Source organism: Pelodiscus sinensis, chromosome 19, assembly GCF_052426305.1.
Source record: "Pelodiscus sinensis isolate ZL-2025 chromosome 19, ASM5242630v1, whole genome shotgun sequence".
NCBI classification, from domain to species: domain Eukaryota; kingdom Metazoa; phylum Chordata; order Testudines; family Trionychidae; genus Pelodiscus; species Pelodiscus sinensis.
Window position 1 is genome coordinate 29993389 of NC_143070.1, and position 19860 is coordinate 30013248.

The 19860-nt window shown below is 56.4% G+C and overlaps 2 pseudogenes across 2 annotated transcripts in view; both read left to right on the top strand.

The window, feature by feature from the left end:
• The window catches only part of LOC149522839 (butyrophilin subfamily 1 member A1-like), a 62693-nt pseudogene extending 43459 nt beyond the window's left edge, over nt 1–19234 (top strand). The window contains exons 7-11 of the transcript XR_016347269.1: nt 2626–2648; nt 2731–2792; nt 9672–9822; nt 9921–10021; nt 18420–19234. The product of XR_016347269.1 is annotated as a butyrophilin subfamily 1 member A1-like (transcript). The remainder of the gene's footprint in view (nt 1–2625; nt 2649–2730; nt 2793–9671; nt 9823–9920; nt 10022–18419) is intronic.
• Nucleotides 5652–9239, top strand: LOC149522840 (tripartite motif-containing protein 5-like; annotated as a pseudogene). Its single transcript, XR_016347347.1, has 2 exons — nt 5652–6202; nt 9071–9239. The product of XR_016347347.1 is annotated as a tripartite motif-containing protein 5-like (transcript).
• Nucleotides 19235–19860: the final 626 nt, after the last annotated feature.

The window sequence follows — 19860 nt, forward strand, 5'->3', positions numbered from 1 at the left end:
AATGTCTATTAGCTAGCATGGATAGAAATGCTGTCCCTAGCCTCTCATGATTCCTTGTTCTGTTAATTTCCTGGCATTGCTTGCTGACTGCAGACAGGACACTGGGTTAGACAGGCCTTTGGTCTGACCCGGTCTGGCCGTTCTTATGCTCTTATGGTGACAGATGGCAGAACAAGGAGCAATGGTCTCAAGTTGCAGTTGGGGAGGTCTAAGTTGGGTATTAGGAAAAGCTATTTCCCTAGGAGGGTGGTGATGCACTGGGATGGGTTCCCTAGGGAGGTGGTGGAATCTTCATCCTTAGAGCCTCGGCTGGGTTGATTTAGTCGGAGTTGGTCTTGCTTTGAGCAGGGCTTGGGCTGTATGACCAACCCTCTTCTTCTCTGATCCTATTATTCTCCATCCATCTCAGCACATGGGGGGAAACAGGAGAGAGCAGGTAGTGATTAGCTCAGCTGTAAAAGTGTCAGGAATTTCTGCTGCCTCTGCCTAGCCCACGTCTAGAAAGGACAAACCACAAATGCACAAATACAAATATCTGACTTGGTAGCAGCACTGCTGAGAAGGATCTGGGAGTGTCACCATCGCTTGCCCTCATTTTATCACCATTGAGCTGCCATTACCTTGGACTGTTGGGTCCTTGAGATTGTAACATCTGGCTACATCATCCCGTTTTCGTCCTTCCCCCCAAACTCCCCATCCCTCTTCAGGGACCTCTCTCATGAGGGCCTACTAAGACAGGAGGTTCACCAGCTGTTCTCCATTGGATCAGTAGAAAGGGTACCAGACTAGTTTAAAGGCAAAGGCCTTAATTCTAATTATTTTCTCACAGAGAAAAGAATGGGAGGTTGCTGGCACATCCTCAACCTTTGCAAGTTCAACTGATACCTACGCAAGCTGCCGTTCAAAATGATTATTCTGGCATCTATAATCTCAGCATGGGACAGGGGAGACTGGTTTGTAGCCCTCGACCTAGAGGATACATATTTCCATGTTAACGTCCATCCAGCTCACTGGCGATTCCTTTGATTTATGGTAGCATCAAAACACTTTCACTATTGCATTCTGGCTTTGGCTTCTCATCCTCCACCAGGGTGTTTTGGAAGATACTTGCAGTGGTTGTGGCATACGTATGTCAATAGGGCATCATGATTTTCCCTTACCTTGACAACTGCCTAGTAAAGGGTCCATCCTTCACAGAAGTACGCACTATGACACACACAACCAGAAAAATATTTGAAGTTACTCACCTTGTGCAGTAATGACAGTTCTTCAACATGTGTGTCCCAGTGAGTGCTCCATTATCTCTTCTCCTCTCTTTCTGAGTCTCTGTTCTCTCCTGTTTTTTTTTTTTGAAGATACTTGGGCATACACGAGGAACTGGTGGGGGCCGGGCCACATGCACGAAAGCAAGGCACAAACAGCACGTGCACCCCGGATGGCTGCTGTTAGGGAAAACTCCAATCTCCAGCGCTGAGACAGGAGTTGGGGGCGGGGGGTGGGAGCTCAGGGCAGGGGATTGGGTGTGTGGGGAGCTCAGGACTAGGAGTGCAGCCACCATGCTGCCCAGCTGTCATGTTCCCAGGGCTGGCTGGGATGGCTGGGACCGTCAGCTGCCCAAGCACCGGGCAGGAGCCTGGATGTGTTGTGGCTGCACAGCCCAGGGCGCCAGAAGCATCCCAAGGCCTGGCCCCAGCCAGTCTGTTACCAGGGCATCGCACAGGGGTGCACCAGCTTCCTTTCACCTTTGGCTGCAGCACTTCTAGTGTGGAGGTGTGACTCTGAGGTCTGGTCAGCATCTCAGGCAAGGCAGAGACCCCCTGTTTTTTCACCCTCCTGCCTTGTCTTCTGTCATGTGACAGTCAATGGTCCCTCTTGCTCTGAGAGCATCCCCCCTTCAGTATGGGCCTGTCCTCTTTTGCCATTTGGCATCCTCTGGGCTCCTTGGACCTCTCTTAACTTCAAATAATTGTTCACCACATTCTATCCCCATGCCCACTGCAGAGTCACTGCTCTGGTTTTCCTTGCCAGTGATTCCTTTTCCTGCCTTTTAATCCCATTGGCCCTGCAGAAGGAAGGCAGGGGTGGGAGACGGCTCTAATCCTTCAAACGAAGGCAGAGTGAGACCTAATGCATGGAAACTAGACAGCTCTAGCCTAGGACTAAGGTGCAGGTATTTTACCATGAGGGGATTTACCATGAAACAACTTACCAAGGCCTGTGGTGGGTTCACCATGACTTGGAGTCTTTAAATCATTCATTCAGACCTGCCCTAGCTTAGCCACGAGCTGACGTTGTGGAGCGTGGGAGGTTTGCTGATCTGTGCTGAAAAACAAGGGGTCAGACCAGAGGATCAGAATGGCCCCTTCTGGCCTGATCAGCTGTGAATCTGTCACTGATTCCGGCAGTGCTACAGGATTTGCTCAGACAAATGACAGTCCAAAAGACCCAGGGAAGTAGGGAAGGCTGGGAATTGACCCTTCTGCAATGGGATTGTCCTGATGGGAAGAGGGGGTTTGAGTCTCAGACTGTCCAGCAAACCTACAGGGAATGGTCCCTGGATGTTTTTTCATGTGACTTTATTAAACTGTAGACTGTTACTGACAGATTCCCCGTTTCTCCTTTCAGGGCGAGGCGAGCACCTCACACAGGTACTGTACAGGCATTTGCCCCCCTTACAGCCCAGAATCACTGCACTGGGCTGGCCAATGACTGTGTCTGTGTTATCTCTAGGAGCAACAGTGGGACTGCTCAGGCACAGGAAGCCATTTCTACTCAGCAGCAGGAACCCAGAGGTAAATAAACGCTGCTCTCACATTGAGCAGGGCCCTACTCCAAATGCTCAGAACTCACCAGGCAGGTTCAAACATGCCACAAGATTGGATTAAAAAAAAATCACAAGATTCTGCACAAAAACAGTTGTGCCACCGCGTGTTTGAAAACGTAAGGACATTCCAGCCACCCCGTTCCCCATGTCCTGCCCCACAGTATGTGTGGGGGGCTTACAGGCTGCACAGCCAGTCTTAACAATGCACAGATGCGAGCATCTCCTGGGGGTGGGGTGTTAGCTCAAATGGTGCAAGTGGGGGCTGTTCTCCAGGTTTGTGTTCAGAGCACACAGGTGTGGGTTGGTCACACACTATCAAGTACAGAGGAGAGAAACAAAAATTACTAAGTGTATGGAACCATTTCCATGTGAGGAGACATTACAAATATTGGGACTTTTCAAATTGGGAAAGAGATGACTCGGGAGTGTGACAGAGTCTATGAAATCATGACTGGTGTGTAGAAAGTACATAAGACAGTGTTATTTATTCCTTCACACAACTGAAGAAGTAGGATCACCCAAGGAAATTAATAAGTAGCATGTTTAAAACAAGAGGAAGTATTTCTTCACACAACACAGTCAACCTGTGGAACTCCTTGCCAGGGGATCTTGTGAAAGCCAAAACAATTACAGGGCTCAAAAAAGAGCCAGAGAAGTTCATGGAGGAAAAGTCCATCAGTGGCTATTAGCCAGGATGGGCAGGGATGCAACAGAATCTGAGTGTCTCTATCCTATGTGTACCAGAAGTTGGGAATGAGTGACAGGATCACTTGGGGTATGTCTACACTAAAAAGTTAATTCGAACTAACAGACGTTAGTTCGAATTAACTTTGATAGGCACTACACTAGCAAACCGCTAGTTCGAACTTAATTCGAACTAGCGGAGCGCTTAATTCGAACTAGGTAAACCTCATTCCACGAGGACTAACACCTAGTTCGAATTAACTAGTTCGAATTAAGGGCTGTGTAGCCACTTAATTCGAACTAGTGGGAGGCTAGCCCTCCCCAGCTTGCCCTGGTGGCCACTCTGGGCACCACCAGGGAAACTCTTCTGCCCCCGTCCCGGCCCCAGAGCCCTTAAAGGGGCACGGGCTAGCTACAGTGCCCATGCCAGGTGCAAGCCTGCCAGCACCCAGCCAACAGACCCTGCACATGGCACGGCTCGAGTCAGCCACCCGCTGCCACCCAGCTCTCCGCCTCTTCCTGGGACCAGGCTGGTGGCTCCCGGGAACCTGCCCAGGTCCGCAAGAGGCGGGCGCCCGCCTGATCTAGTGCAGACATCGTGGACCTCATCCATGACCTCCGCACTAGGCACAGGAAAGTGGCTGGCTAGGGTAGGATAGCTGCCAGCCTGGCCACCCAGGAGCAGGTTTGCATGAAAATCAGGGTGGTCCAGTGAGACCCCAGACCCTGAGCCCTGAGCTTAGAACGGCCATACTGGGTCAGACCAAAGGTCCATCTAGCCCAGTAGCCTGTCTGCCGACAGCGGCCAACACTAGGGATCCTGGAGGGGATGGACCGAAGACAATGACCAAGCCATTTGTCTCGTGCCATCCATCTCCAGCCTTCCACAAACAGAGGGAAGGGACACCATTTCTACCCCCTGGCTAATAGCACTCCATTGACCAACCTCCATGAATTGATCTAACTTCTCTTTAAACTCTGTTATAGTTCTAGCCTTCACAACCTCCTGCAGCAAGGAGTTCCACAGGTTGACTCTTTGCTTTGTGAAGAAGAACTTTCTGTTATTAGTTTGAAGCCTGCTACCCATTCCTTTCCTTTGGTGTCCTCTAGTCCTTCTCTTATGGGAACTAATGAAGAACTTTTCTTTATGCACCCTCTCCACCCCACTCGTGCTTTTATAGACCTCTATCATATCCCCCCTCAGTCTCCTCTTTTCTAAGCTGAACAGTCCCAGTCTCTTTAGCCTCTCTTCATATGGGACCTGTTCCAAACCCCTGATCATTTTAGTTGCCCTCCCCTCTCCCAGCCTCTCTCTTCCCCTCTCCCACCTCCTTTTCCCAGTCTCCCCCAGTTTTGTTCAATAAAGAGAGTTTCTATTTTTGAACACACGTGTCCTTTATTTTGTACATCAGGAAGGGGGGCTAGGGAGGGGTAAGTGGAAGGAGGTGAGGGAGGAATGGGGTCCGAGCCCCCAATGGGGAGGACTGGGCTGGCTCTGCGGGCTCTTTGGGGTGGAAGCTCTCCTGCAGCCCTCCCGATTGACGCCCTCCCCCCGGATGGCAGCCTGCGGCAAGTGCAGCCGAGCTGATGGCCGAGTGCTGTGATGTGCCCAGTGTGGGCATTCAGGGCACTCCAAGACAGGACTGCTTTGCTGTCCCTCATCCAGCTAGACAAGTGAGCGGGAAACCCCTGAGAACTGTCTGTCCGGTGTGGGGGTTGGGTCCCTTTAAGCGCAGCCCTCGGCTAGCCTGAGACAGCAGCTCCACGCTCTAAGTCCTCCTCTGATGCCCTGCCGGCACTGCTTCCGGCCATCCTTAACCCCGGTTCAGGGTCCACTCAATGTGGACATGTTAGTTCGAATTAGCAAAACACTAATTCGAACTAGTTTTTAGGTCTAGATGCACTAGTTTGAATTAGCTTAGTTCGAATTAACTAATTCGAACTAAGTTAGTTCAAATTAGCGCTGTAGTGTAGACATACCCTTGGTGATTCCCTGTTTTGTTCACTGCTCTGGGGCATCTGATGCTGGCCATTGTGGGCAGACAGGACACTGGTTTGACCCAGTCTGGCTGTTCTAATGTTCTTAAGTTCAATGTAAATCTTTTAGAAGGGCATCTTAATCACAATCTAAAGATTTGAAGTGATGACAAATTCTGCCATTTCCCTTGAGAAGCTGTTCCCATTGTTTGTTATCCTCACTGTTAAAATGTCGTCTAATCTGCAGTGAAAGTGCAACTCCTTACATGTTCTTACTGATCACGGAAACACTTATGTTCCCACAGCCATGGGCTCTGCCCATCCTCTGGGGAAGGTACTGGAAGAGGTGGTCTGTCCCATCTGTCTGGGTTACTTCAAAGATCCGGTGAGCACGGACTGCGGACACAGCTTCTGCCGGGTTTGTATCACACAACACTATGAAAAACAGGCAGTGGAAAGAGGGAGTTTTGTGTCCACAGTGCAGGAAAAATATCAAGAAGGAGAATTTCCAGACCAACAGGCAGCTTGCCACCATGGTGGAAAAGATCCAGCAGTTAGGGATAACACCTAAGCACCTAAAAAAGCAGACAGCATGAGAACAAACTGAAGCTGTTCTGTGAAGACGATGGTGAGGTGATCTGTCTGGTTTGTGATGAAACCTAAGAGCACAGATCTCGCACGCTGATGCCTGTCGAAGAGGCTGCGCAGGAATATAAGGTAGGAAACATTATTTCTCTATATATATCTTAGACCAGGGATGGGCAATAATTTTTGGTGGAGGCCACTCCATAATTTTGGTAAGTGGTCAAGGACCGCACTTTTCTGTGGAGGGGATGTGGAGTGTAGGTTGGAGATTAGGTGCACAAGGTCGCACGGGGTAAGGGACTAGGGTGCAGCCTGCTCCCTCCCCATGGCACCCAGCTCTACATAGGGCAAGAGGCTTATACAGCACCAGTCTGCCAGGCCAATCTCTCAGCTGAGAGATTGGCTGAGGTCAGGTCTTATTGGCCAGTTAGGAGTTGAGGGTTGGGCTGGGGTGGGAAGATCACACAAAGCCTCCCCCTCCCTGCATAGCAGAGGGACGCTGGGACTGTTTTAAAGCGCAGCGCCTGCATGTGCCTGAGGGTCCAGGCGGGGTGCTCAGTGGGCAGGATCCGGTAGCTTGGCGGACTGCATCCGACCCCCAGGCAGTATTTTGTCCAGACTTTGTGTGTCTGTCTGTCCATGAGTCCATCTGTCTGTTTGCGAGTCCGTTTGTTCAAGAACTCCTCCTAAATAGTGAGAGCTGGGACCACCAGGATAAGCTTTCCCCTTATCCTGACTTAAAGCAAGGTCAGGGCTGGGTTGTGCCAGGACAATGGGATGTGACTTGTTAGCACAGGAACCCAGAACATTGAGTACTATCCATCTGGGGGAGAAGGGGGCCCAAAGCCAAGGGCCCTGCCCCCCGTCTCTGCCCTCCAAGCCCACGAGGACCACTCACATACTCAGAAACTTGTCTCCTGCTCCAGTCAGCCCTTCCCTTCCCACCCCCACCCCCACTCCCACCCCTGCTCAGCCTTTGTCCAGCTTCCTGGGCAAATGTGTCACCTGGTTACACCCCCTTCCCAGGCTCAGGTTACAGGAAGCATCAGCCGTTGTGTACGTGCAGGAGGCTGTCACACCAAAAATCCCATAGCCCTCTCCCTATTGGTGCAGTGCCCAGGGAAACTGAGGCCACACCTGGGGTTACTACTGGACAGTAGAAATCACATAAAGTGAACAGAGCGAACACAATCCCCACTTTATCACACAGCCCCAGCACCGAGCCCCCCAGGAGCAGCACCTGAGCCGAGTATCTCAGCCCTAGCCCCCTCCCCAAGGAGCTGCTGGGGCTGGCACACACAGACCCGTCATCTCCCTGAGGGCCTGCCAGGGCTGGCTGTACAGTCCTGGCCTGCTCTTCCAAGAGGAGTTGGAGGCCTAGCAGCTGCAGCTCTGTCCTCGCTGCCACAGGCTGCCTGATCAGCCCCCCAAGACCTCCCACCCTCATGCCTTGAGCCCTCTGGCCTGAGTCTCCCACCCTGCACCCTCCCAAACCTCCCAGCCCTAACCCCTGCCCTGAGCCCCTCCACACCGCTCCTCCCCTTTTCCTGACTCCTGCTCCCCCAGCCTACCTGAGCTTTCAAGGCACCACATTATTTCCATTCCCTAAGGGTATGTCTACACTACCCCGCTAGTTCGAACTAGCGGGGGTAATGTAGTCATCCGCAGTTGCAAATGAAGCCCGGGATTTGAATTTCCCGGGCTTCATTTGCATGAAGCCGGCCGGCGCCATTTTTAAATGCCGGCTAGTTCGGACTCCATGCCGCGCGGCTACACGCGGCACGGACTAGCTAGTTCGGATTAGGCTTCACGAGACGTACAGCTAGTTTGGATTAGAAGCCTAATCCAAACTAGCTAGTCCGTGCCGCGTGTAGCCGTGGGCATGGAGTCCGAACTAGCCAGCATTTAAAAATGGCGCCGGCCGGCTTCATGCAAATGAAGCCCGGGAAATTCAAATCCCGGGCTTCATTTGCAACTCCGTATGACTACATTACCCCCGCTAGTTCAAACTAGCGGGGTAGTGTAGACATACCCTAACATGGCCCTCAAGTCAAAAAAGTTCACCCAGCCTGGCTTAGAGCCCTCCCCTGGGAGGTCGGGTTGGGACTGGGGTCTCCTTTTCCATCCCCGGGCAGGAAGGGGTGAACTGAACCTGGGTCTCTCCCATCCCAGGTGGGTGTTCCAGCCATTGGGCTAAAAGTTACAAGGCAGGTGGTGGCTCCTCCAGCTCTTCTGAGTGGAGTCAGCAGCCTTATAGCTCGTTCCCCCAAGACAAGGCCCCGGGCCCAACCGCCTGGGTCCCAGAAAGGCTTCTGGCAGAGACAGGCGCCTCCCTGCAACCTGGCATTAGGCCTATGTCTACACTGGTGCGATCTTGCACCAGAAATATGCAAATGAGGCTAAGTGTGGAATATCACAGAGCCTCATTTGCATATCTAATGAGCCGCCATTTTGCGGAAGAGGCTCTTGCACAAGAAGGAGCATCCACACTGCTCCTTCTTGCGCAAGAAAAACCCTCTTGAGCAATGCCGTTACGTTGATTATTTTCAGGAAGAACGGCATTGCGCAAAAGAGTTTTTCTTGCCCAAGAAGGGCCAGTGTAGATGTTCCTTCTTGCGCAAGAGCCTTTTCCGCAAAATGGCGGCTCATTAGATATGCAAATGAGGCTCAGCGATATTCCATGCTTAGCCTCATTTGCATATTTCTGGCGTAAGATCGCGCCAGTGTAGACATAGCCTAGGTGTCTGTCTTCCTGAGAGGGCGGGGCTTAGGATATCTGCCTCAGCCCTTCTCATTGGCTAGGTGAGGCAGCTCCATCCCCAGCATGCTGGGGTTTGTGAATCTCAGTCTAAGGCACCCAGCTCTCCCTATGCATTGTACAGTGGGTCACAGTGTTGTCCCAGAGGTGCTGGAGGTGCTTAGAAGCTGGATATTGCCCACTGAGCATCGCAGTGTCTGACTCTGGCCAGCAGAATCCCCCAGGTATTGTTTTCCCCACAGGTGAAACTCCAGGAAGATATGGAGCTGCTGAAGAAAGCGAGGGGAGAGATTTCAAAGCTGGAATCTATGGAGCAGAATAAACCCAAAGACTGGGGAGTAAGTGTCTGGGATTTGGGTTAATCTCATTTCATTCCCGTGTGTTAAGGGATTTGCAAGAGACTCTTGATCAACAAAGGCAACACCAGCATAGCACTGAAACAAATAATGATGAGGAATGTGGAGGGAAATAGAAGTGCTCAGCTGGCAGATCTTCATGACACTTATCTGATTTACCCTGACTCAGAATACAAATGAGGCCCAGACAAATCCATATTTTATGTATCTGCATTTCTACTGCAGCAGCCCTTTCTAGAACAGTGCTTCTCAACCTTTTTTTATGAACTACACCCTCTTTAAAAAAAGTTATAAGTACCCCCAGTACCTACAGTTTTCAGACACACAATTTTCTACTACCATTGCAATACATTTGTTTAAACAACTTAATTGTAGCCGAGTGGGCAATGAAATTTTTGGGTGTAAAAAGTACAAAAATAATAAAGCACTGTAAAACTTACGGGAAGATCGATGCTGTGGTTGGTCAATCTTCTGGGGTTTGATTTAGTGGGTCATGAAGTCGAAGGGAAGTCGATGGGAGATTTTCTCCCATCAATTTCCCACAATGGGAGTTCTGTGATTCTAACCAGTGAACTGCACACAACTAATTCTGTTATTTGCTCTCTGTCTCCTCAGGATGTCAAGGGCACGCTGGCCAGGTGAGACACCATGTTCTGTTTGCCATCTATTCCTGTCAAGCCCATTGCAGTGGTGCTGTGCTGAGCATCTGATGCTAACAGGACTGTGTTCTCCTTAGGAGTGAGCAGGCGAGGCGGCAGAAACCAGAGCTCAGTGCTGCTGAACTGAAGGCTGCGTACAGAGTCCCCGGCATGCTGGAAATGCTGAGGGAATTCACAGGTAAGGACACTGTGAGAGTTTGGGGTGCGATCACCCCCTCTCGGCCAGATGGGGGGGGTCTGCGGACCCCTTTGTCCTCCTTTTGTTCCTCGTTGCCCCAGATCCCCGATGTGGGGGCCTGGGCCCTTGGGTGCGATCACCCCCTCCCTGATGGGTGGGGGGGTCAACGAACCCTGGTAATGGGTACCCGCTCTGCGGGGTGGGGCATACGCCCCAGTCTAAGTCCTCCCCAGCACGGGGTTTTAGTTAGCGCTCGTCCCTTCAGTGTGGCCGTTGGGGGATGTGAGGGTTTGGATGCTCCCCTTGTGGAGGGAGGGGGACCCGGTCCCACCCTCTCTCCGGGTCCCAGCCCGGGGCCCTGTGTACCAGGGCCGATAGCGCCCCGGTACGGTGGACGGTGGACAGGGGGAGGATTCACTCCCCCTTAAGCTCGTCCACCCACGGTCACCAAAAGCGCCCTGCCCCGGGCTCTTTCCTCCCTCCCGCTGTGTCCTGTGGCCAGTCCCCGGTGCCCCTGAGCCTACCTTGACTCGGCGGTCCGCGGTGTCCGGTGTCCGGGTGGAGTCTCGGGGGTGGGTTCTCCGGCCCTGGCGTGCTCCTGGCTGACCTGTTCCCTCCTGGCTCGGCGCGGCGGGGTCCGCCCGCCGTCCAAAGAGGGGCTGATCGCTCGCCAGGGGCAGTGGCTGTCCCGGAGGCCCCGTGACCAGCGCCGGGCCGGCAGCCGGGCTGAGTGGCGCTCGCGCTCCGTCCTGCGGTGGGGGCTGCTCCTCCACCGCTGTGAGGAGCCTGCGCCCTGCCTCTTTGGCGGTGGGCCTTTTTGAACTGGCCCGCCGCGCCAGCCGCCACCCGTGGCCCCGCCCCTTCCGGGCACGTCCCAGCGGGCGGCCCTGACAGGCAGCCGTGCTCTTTGGCCCCACCCCCACCGTGTGAGCCCTCGGGTGTCGGGCCGTATGCCCGCTGCCGGCATAGGCGCGGGGGGAGCGCCCCAGCCAGCCGTCCCCTACGGCTGGCGTAGGGAGGGTACTGGGGGGTCCGGGCCTGGCCGTCAGCCCTCTGCCGGCGGGAGCTCCGGTCGCCCCGCCTCTGGGTCAGTGACAGCCCGTCACAGACACACTCACAGCCTGGGCTCTCTGGCTTTTCCTGCCTACCACCTGACAGTCACCCATGTCCGTCCTGATCCTAAATCCATGTGCCAGGCTCCTCTGGGCTCCTCCAGCCAAAGGTACCACACGTGCAGTGACACACAGAGACAAACACATTAACACTGGGCCCATGTGGGTATGGGGCGCTTGCCTTTGATATTTTAATACTGAAAACGTCTCTGAAGAGACTGGCCCAAAGGCCGGCACTGAGTCCTGCTTTCCTTGCTACCCATTGTACCCAGTACTAGAAACTCTCCCTGCCCCAGAGCGACCCCTCTGTCAGCATCCACAGTTCTTGTAGGGCGGTGTCTTTTTATGTGTCAAAACAAATTAACCCTGTGGGGGTCCCTCTTCCCAGCCCGCAGTCCTGGGCCCGACCTCCCTCAGGGCATGGTGCCTCTAACAGCTTGGCGCTGCCCTGTTCTGTTCTGAAAGTGACCAGTCTCCCCACCCTTGCTCCTGTGGGCAGCCCCATCTCCTGTGCCCGTCCTGCCCACAGTCAGTGCATTGGCCCAGCCCTGTACCATCTTCTCTGCCACTATCTGTGGTGGTTGAGGGTTAAGTCCCTGCTCCCCCTCGGTGCTAGGAGGTGGGTACCAAGGGCTGCTCCTGGACCTCCAGACACCAGCTTGGGAGAGCGAATGTCCCACAGGCTGGAGGGGGTCTGGGCCATGCTGCTGTCAGCCCCCTCGGCGAGCCACAGAGCTGGTGTGATGGACGTTGGCTGGTGGGGGTTGTGCTGCAGCATTAAACACAGCGGGGTAGATGGTGGGTCTGGGGCTGGAGCCTTGGTTTGAACTTCCCCTGCAGTCCCTGGGCTCAGAGCCCCCGCTCCAGCCTGACCCAGAAGGTCTTTACGGCTATTTTGTGCTGTAGCAGGAGCCCCACAAACCTAAGTCTGCCTCCTCCCCTGTCTCTGGGGTACCGAGCTGTGTAGCCAAACGTGCCGTGTCTGCAGATCCCAGTGTGAGACCCCAGCGCGTCTGCCCCAGGGCTGGGCAATGGAAGCTGGGAGGGAGGGGGGTCTGGGGCAGTCGCTAGCTGGGGTTACCTGGGCCCCGGGGTCTCTGTGAGGGGGGCTCTGTGGCCAGTGCCCGGGCTGGGAGACGCCGGGGCAGTGGTAGAGGGTCTGTGCCGCTCACAGGGCCCGGGGGACACGTCGCTCTGGGCAGAGAGTTCAGGCTGGAGCCGAGTCTCCACTGGCAGCCGGGTCTGTGGGCTGAGATCAGGGCTGGGGGGATTTTCCTGGCCAGGGCACATTTCACAGTCGCTCTGGAGTGTCCCAGCTGGTGCCCTGAGCCCGGCCTGCCCGTCACCGCCAGGGCTGGGGCTGGGGACAGTCCCTCCCTGCCGGTCACTGGGGCCTGGGCGCCTCAGCTGCTCAGGCAGGTTTGCAGAGGGGCTGGGCAATCGGGTGCTAATGGTTCATCGGCAGAACAATTCGATTTGGGGTCCAGTGAAACTGCTCCCGGCCCCAGGCTGAGTTTGCTGGCGAGTGTCCATGGACAGAGCCAGGTGCCGCCGCTTCCCTTCCAGCCTGTAGCCCAGGGGCGGGGACCCAGCTGGGAGCCCCAGGTCCCATCCCCATGTGGGGCGGGGCAGGGATGGGAATGTGGGTCCCCCCCTCGGGAGGGGGCTGGAACCGCTGGGCTCCGGGGGTCTGATGTGGGGTCCCTCAGTCTCTGCTGCTGCAGATGCTCCCTGGGTCTAAATACGGCCCTGGGCAGAGCGTGGGGGTGAGACTGGCTCTGCAGCACAGTGGGGCAGCTCCACCTGAGAGCCCAGAGTCCAGCCCCAGTGACCTGCAGTTACTGACCCATAACTCAGTGAGGGGAGGGGCGCGGCCCCGGCACAGCAGTGACTGAGGCCGTGTGAGCCGGGTTCCCTTGCACCGATGCAGCTGCCCCTGTGCAAACCCCCAGTGCAGCCGGGTGGGTGTGAACTGGGACAGGCCCCCAGGGCAGCTTCTCCCAGGTGGAGGGGCAGGAAATGGGGAATTGCCCCTCCCCCTCCCCACTGCCCTCATTAGCAACAGCCCATTGGTTTGCAATTGCACCCCTCTCCCATCCTCCACTGCCCTGCCCCCCCTAGGAGCCCTGGAGGAGGGGTTGGGCTGGGGAAGTGGAGACCTGTCCCTCCCCTCCCCTCCTCTTCCCTTCCTATGTCTGTCCTTATGCTCAGATAGTACAAATAGTTTGGAATGGCTTGCTAGTTCGAACTATCTAGCCCGTGCCGCGTGTAGCCGTGCGGCACGGGGTTCGAACAAGCGGGGATTTAAAAATGGCGGCTCCCCGCTTATGCAAATGAAGCCCGGGAAATTCAAATCCCGGGCTTCATTTGCAAGTGCGGTATGCTTACATTACCACCCTAGTTCGAACTAGCGGGGTAGTGTAGACATACCCCCTGGGTCCTACAACCCCCCCGCTAGCCTCTCGCCTGCTGGGCGCATGCGCGCCCACCATATTGGCTTCCCCCGATCCTGCTGGCCGCCCTGCCGCGCTGCGCCGGCTTCCCGGCGCCCCCTGATCTTCCACGCGGGGCCCAGGGCTGTGGATCCTGCGTCCGTTAGTGCGGGGGTGAGTCCCCCCGTCACATGCCCACCCCCTCATGCCCCTCTGCGCCCTCACATGTGACTTGCCCCACGCTCCCCTTCATCCCCTCTGCCCCAGTACTCACCCCTTCTTCCCCCCCCCGTCCCTTTTGTCTGCCCCTCCCTTCCCCCTTCTGTCCCCTGGCACCTGCCCCTCCCCCTGCCCTCTGGTGCCCTCCCTTCCCTCGCCCCCTTCAGCCTCCAGTAGCTGCTTCACACCTGGCCCCTTGTTGGCCCTGGTGCCTGTCACACTCCAGGCTGCACCCCTGTGCCCCAGCACCTGCTGCTTGTACCTTGTAGCCCCCGGTATCCACCCCTTCCCTTCCCCTCCCACCCCCTGGCACCTGCCCCTCCTCCCACACTTGTGCCCTCTAGCCCCTGGCATCTGCCTCACCTAGGCCTCAGCATGAGCCCTTCCCTCGCCCCCCCACCGTGCCTGCCCCTTCCCTCACATCCCCTTCCCCTGCCCCTTTCACCTTCCCTTTAATTCTGCCCCTCCCCTCTGCCTCCTGACACCTGCACCCTCCCCCTCCCCAAACCACTGGTGCCAGCCCCTTTGTGCTCCCCTCCCCTGGGCCCACCTCTCCCCGCTGCTTGCCCCGTGCAAGTCCCTGCCCTTGGCCCCCTTTGAGCCCCCTAATGTTTGCCCCTTCCCCTCCCTCCTCCTCCAGCCCATTGGCGCCCTCCCCTCCCCTCTGGATCCCTGCCCCTTCTCTCCCCTTCTCCTAACCTCTAGGTCCTGTCCCTCCACTCACCTTTCCTCTGCCCCCCTTGTGCCCTGCCTTCTCCACACACAACTCTGCCCCCCTGTGCTGCCCTGTTCCCTTGTCCCCACTCTGCCCCCTGGTGCCTGCCCCTCTGCTCAGCCCCCTCCCTCCCTTAGGACTGCTCCTTCCCTGGCCCATCTCTGTTCTCCTGGCACCTGCCCTGCATGCCCCTCCCCCCTTGATAACCACCCTCCCCTTGCTGCCCTTTTGCCCCCTGGGGTCTGCCCCCCCATCCCCCTCTCACCTCTCTCTTTCCCCTTGTCACCTGCTCCATCTCCCACCCCCTCCTTGCCCCTGGGGCCACGCGAGGCCTGGAGGATGCTGGCAGGGGAGGAGAACGTGAGTCAGGAAGTGTCATTTCCCCTTCACTGCACACAGGAGCCAGGGGCACCCAGTGACGTGACCAGGCAGCGAGACTGACCCACGCACCAGGCAGCGTTTCCTCATGCAGCACAGTCGGCCGGCGGGGCTCTGCCGGGGGTGGGGTGAAGGCCAAAGTGACAGCATGGTCAGAAAGGGCAAGATCCATTCACGGAGGGTCGCTCCGCTAGTGGCTCTGAGCCAGGTTGGGCAGGGATGCGCCAGCCTGATCTGAGTGTCCCTAGTCTCTGTGCGCCGGATGCTGGGAGTGGGCGACAGGGCAGGGATCACTAGACGATTCCCTCCTCTGCTCATTCCCTCTGGCTGCTCCAGGTGCAGCAGTGGCAGGAGGCAGGACACTGGGCAGAGGGACCAGGGGTCTGGCCCAATATGGCTGATTTTGCATAAATATTAATTATAATAATAACACCATTAATACAGAAACTCCCGCAGACACTGGCCTGCCGAGCTAGTGATGTCGTGTCACAACAACCTTGGAAATAGTGAATTTTAAAGTCTCGACCTCCTAGGAAAGGTGTTTTTCTCTCAGTTTCCCAGGCACAAAGCAGGGCGCTGGAGCGAAGTCTCTGACACACAGACCCACAGACCCATGTTCTGGCTGCTGCTGTTTCTGCGCCACCGTTCCCTCTACTGCTCTGTCCCCAATGGCCCAGCCCTGGCACCTTCTGCTTCCCCCACCCCGGTGCCTTCAGCCCATCCCTCAAGGTCCCACCACCTCTGGGTGATGGCAGCTCTGAGTGGGGAACCTTGCGGCTAGGGCAGGCCGGGCTGCCCCCCCCATGCACACTCCGTGACTGTAGCTCCAGCCATCACTGAACCAAGCCAAAAGCTCCGTCTGGCCCAGGCAGCTCTGTCTGCATGGGAGAGAGGGGCCGGCAAACCCCTGGGACACCCGCCCTCTTCTCACCCGTCCCCAGCAGCCCCACCCTGCTCCCCAGCGCAAGGTGTGTGGGGGTGGCCAGGGCTTAACGTGTCACCGGAGAGGTGCCGGGCTCCAGCACGTTTGTTATTGTCCCAACTGATGTGCAAGGCCCAGAGGTCTCAGAGGGGCCAAGTGATTCTTTATCTTAAAAAAGCCTAAAAAAACAAGGAGTGGTCCTGTAGCACCTGAGGGTATGTCTACATTACCCTCCTAGTTCGAACTAGGGTGGTTAATGTAGTCATATGAACTTGCAAATGAAACCCGGTATTTGAATTTCCACGAGGCGTACAGCTAATTTGGATCGGAAGCCTAATCCGAACTAGCTAGTCTGTGCCGTGTGTAGCCACGTGGCACGGGGTCTGAACTAGCTGGCATTTAAAAATGGCGCCGGCCGGCTTTATGCAAATGAAGCCCGGGAAATTCAAATCCCGGGCTTCATTTGCAAGTTCGTATGACTACATTACCCCCCCTAGTTCGAACTAAGGGGGTAGTGTAGACATACCCTGAGAGACCAAGAACAAATCTAGTCATCTCTCTGTTAGTCTGTGGGCGCTGCAGGACTTTGTAAGCCCAGAGGTGCCAGGGCTGGGAATGGACGAGCCCCGAGATTCAGTGCTAAGGGTCCCTCCCCCAGGCAGGCCCAACCCAGCTCTGCTGCTGCCCGTCACTCAGACACTAAAAGGGTCCCAACATTTCCTGACCCCACATGGCTCCTCAGTGGTTTGTGCCCAGCCCCAGGCAGAACGGATCCCGGGCAGCCCAGCTCTGTGGGCCGGGCCCCAGGCAGGGCAGGCGTGTCCCTGGCAATACAGGCTGGGCCTGGCGCCTCACCCACCCGGCTCCTCACGAGCTGTTGAGGGTGCGGGAGGAGGCTCCCTCAGATCCTGTTTACACACTAGTGGTTTGGCCAGGGCAGCCGGACCAGCCCCATTGACACCGGCACAGATAGCAGCCGGGAGAGCTCGTCCGGGCCCTGCTGTCACACCTGCCCTGTGCGCTCAGGAGATTCAGGAGCTGCACAATGGATTAGCAGAGCGTTCACGTGGCCACAGCCCGTGTGTCTCCTGGGCGCGCCTCAGTGCACGTCATAAAATGTATTCCGCACATGGCTAGGAACAGTTGGAGGGAGCACTGGGGTACACCCCCCGGAGGTCCTAGGGAAACCCCGGCTGGAACCTGCCCCTCCCTTCACCCCCCTCTGTCCTCATGGTGCCTGCTCCTCTTGCCCCCATGGCCTCCCTTCTGCTCCTCTCAACTGCCCCTCCCCCTCCCCCTCCCCCTCCCAGCATCAGCCTATCCCCTCCCCCACTGACACCTTCCCACCCCTCCCCCGCTCCTCCTTCCCTTTCTCTTCACTGTCTCCCCTTGGCCCCTGTAAGCTCTGGTGCCTGCCCCTCCCCCTGCCCCATTGCTGCCAGCCCGCCTGCTCACCCTCCTCTTCCCTCCCATCTTTCACCCCTCCCTTGGTACCTCTCTAGGTCCTTGGTACCCACCCTTCCCTCACCTTCCCACCCACTGAGGATCAAACCATCCACGCTATCTGCCTTGGTGCCTTCCCCGTCCCTGTCACCCGGCATTTGTCTCTCCCCCACTCTGCCCCTTGGTATCTTTCCCGTTCTCCTCCTGCCCTGCCCCCTCCCCTCAGCACAAGCCCCTTTCCTCTCCCCCATCCGCAGGGTGCCTGTCCCCTCCCCTCACACCCTTTCTGCCTGTCCCCTTAGTTCTCCCCTGCCCTCTGCCCCCTGCACCCCTCACCCCCTCTAGCCCCTGGTACCAGCCCCTCTGGTCACTTCTCTGCCTCCCTGAGGCCCCTCTCTGCCTTCACCTCCGTCAGAATCACAGAACTGGCAGGGACCTCGAGAGTCATCGAGTCCAGTCCCCGGCCCTCACGGCAGGACCAAGCACCATCCAGACCATCCCTGCCAGGTGTCTGTCCAACCTGCTCTTCAATATCTCCAGGGATGGAGACTCCACAGCCCCCCAGGCAATTTATTCCAGTGTTTCACCCCCGAAAGGCAGGAAGTTTTTCCTAATGTCCAACCTCAACCTCCCTTGCTGCAGTTTAAGCCCATTGCTGCTTGTCCTGTCCTCAGAGGCCAAGGAGAACGATTTTTCTCCCTCCTCCATGTGACACTCCACGTCCCTCTGCTCCCTCCTCCTCTGCCCCCTGGTGTTCACCCCTCCCTCTGTCCTCCTTGCATCTGCCCCTCCACCCAGCCCCGCTGGGGACTGCCCCTTCCCTCACCCCTCTGTCCCCTTGTGCCTGCTCCTCTTGCCCCACATTGGTCCTATGGTTGCTCCCTCTGCTCCGCCCCTTCCCCTCTGACCCATCATCTGCCCCTTCCCTTTCCTCTCCCAGGATTACCCTCCCCCATGCGCTCCCCCCACTGACCGCTTCCCTCCCCTCCCCCCCGCTCCTCCTGCCCTTTTCCCGCTCTGTGTCTCCTCACCGGCAGAGGGGCCCTGACTCTCCTCAGACAGTAACGCCCCCCCCCTCCCCTGCACAGCGATTAATGGGGGGGGGGCAGGTTAATTTCCTGCTGACCCCAGGGACCCGCCCCTGCCCCTGGCTCTGACTCTGTGACTCTCTCCCCAGTGGATGTGACGCTGGATCCAGACACGGCACAGCCCAGACTCGTCCTGTCTGAGGATCGGAAACGTGTGAGACACGGAGACACGCGCCAGGATCTGCCCGACAACCCCGAGAGATTTGAGAAATATGCCATTGTCCTGGGCGCCGAGGGGTTCGCGGGCGGGAGGCGTTACTGGGAGGTGGAGGTGGGAGACAAGACTGAGTGGGAGCTGGGGGTCTGCAGGGAATCTGTGAGTAGGAAGGGGAAGGTCACACTCACACCTGGGAACGGATACTGGGTCGTGTGGCTGAGAGACGGGGGATACGAGGCCCGCACCTCCCCCTCCACCCTCCTCCCCGTGAGCGCCAGGCCCAGCCGGGTGGGGGTTTTCCTGGACTACGAGGCGGGCGAGGTCTCGTTTTACAATGTGACTGACGGGTCCCATCTCTTCACCTTCACCGGCACCTTCTCCGGGACGCTGCGCCCATATTTTGACACTGGTTTCAACAAGGCTCCCCTGACCATCTGCCCGGTGCCGGCCCAGGCAGGAGGGAATCCCTGCCCCTGACAGTGACCCCACAGCACCGACTGGCCCCTCCCAGCGCTGCTGTTCTTCCCCTCAGTGATGGGAGCTGGTTACTGCAGGTACCTGGATGTTTTGTGCCAACCGGTCACTGCCCCTTTCCCTTTGCAACTGGAGCCTCCCATGGAAAACCAGACACCTGGCAGCCCAGTCCAGGCCAGGTGAATGGGCCCCCTGGTTGGAAGGAGTCCAGGCTGCCTTTCCCCCCTGTCCTGGGTTTGCTCCACCCCAGCACAGGGTGAAACTGGTACGAAACGTGGCCAGACAGCGGGTGGGGTTTGCTGCCCCAGATGAGGGGGGAGGGGACTTTCACTCCTGTCAGAGTTTTCTACTGCTGTGAAATCTTAGCATCAAAAATTAAAGAAAAAATGTCTTCTAATTTAGAAACCTGTCACTGTAACAAGGTGTTCACACAAGAACATTTTCCTTTACAGTTCAACAGCTTTTTATTAAAAATCTATATTTAGAAATGGAACTTTTGTCCTTTTTCTTCCCTCACATCAATATCGATGTTTGACTTCTTTACAGAGCATTGTGTGTATTTCAGCTGCGGCACTTCAAGCAATCCGAAATCTTTCTCTGAACCCAATTCATTATGGCATTGTCAGACTGTTCAGTGACAATGTCCATGTGTCATAACCAGTGCAGCGACACACATGTGCGGCTGCTCCCTCGCTCTCTTGCCTTGACCAGCTCTCTCTAGCAAGCAGGGCTCATACACCCCATACTGCACTGCACCTTTGAACATTCATAGGTGAAAAAAAACATAGAATGAATTAAACAATCTCGTTAGATCCATGTGATTTTGTAATATTCTTTGAACTTCTGGCTGCATAAACTCCTGCAATTTTCAACTGTCTAGCTACAGATAATTGGTATCA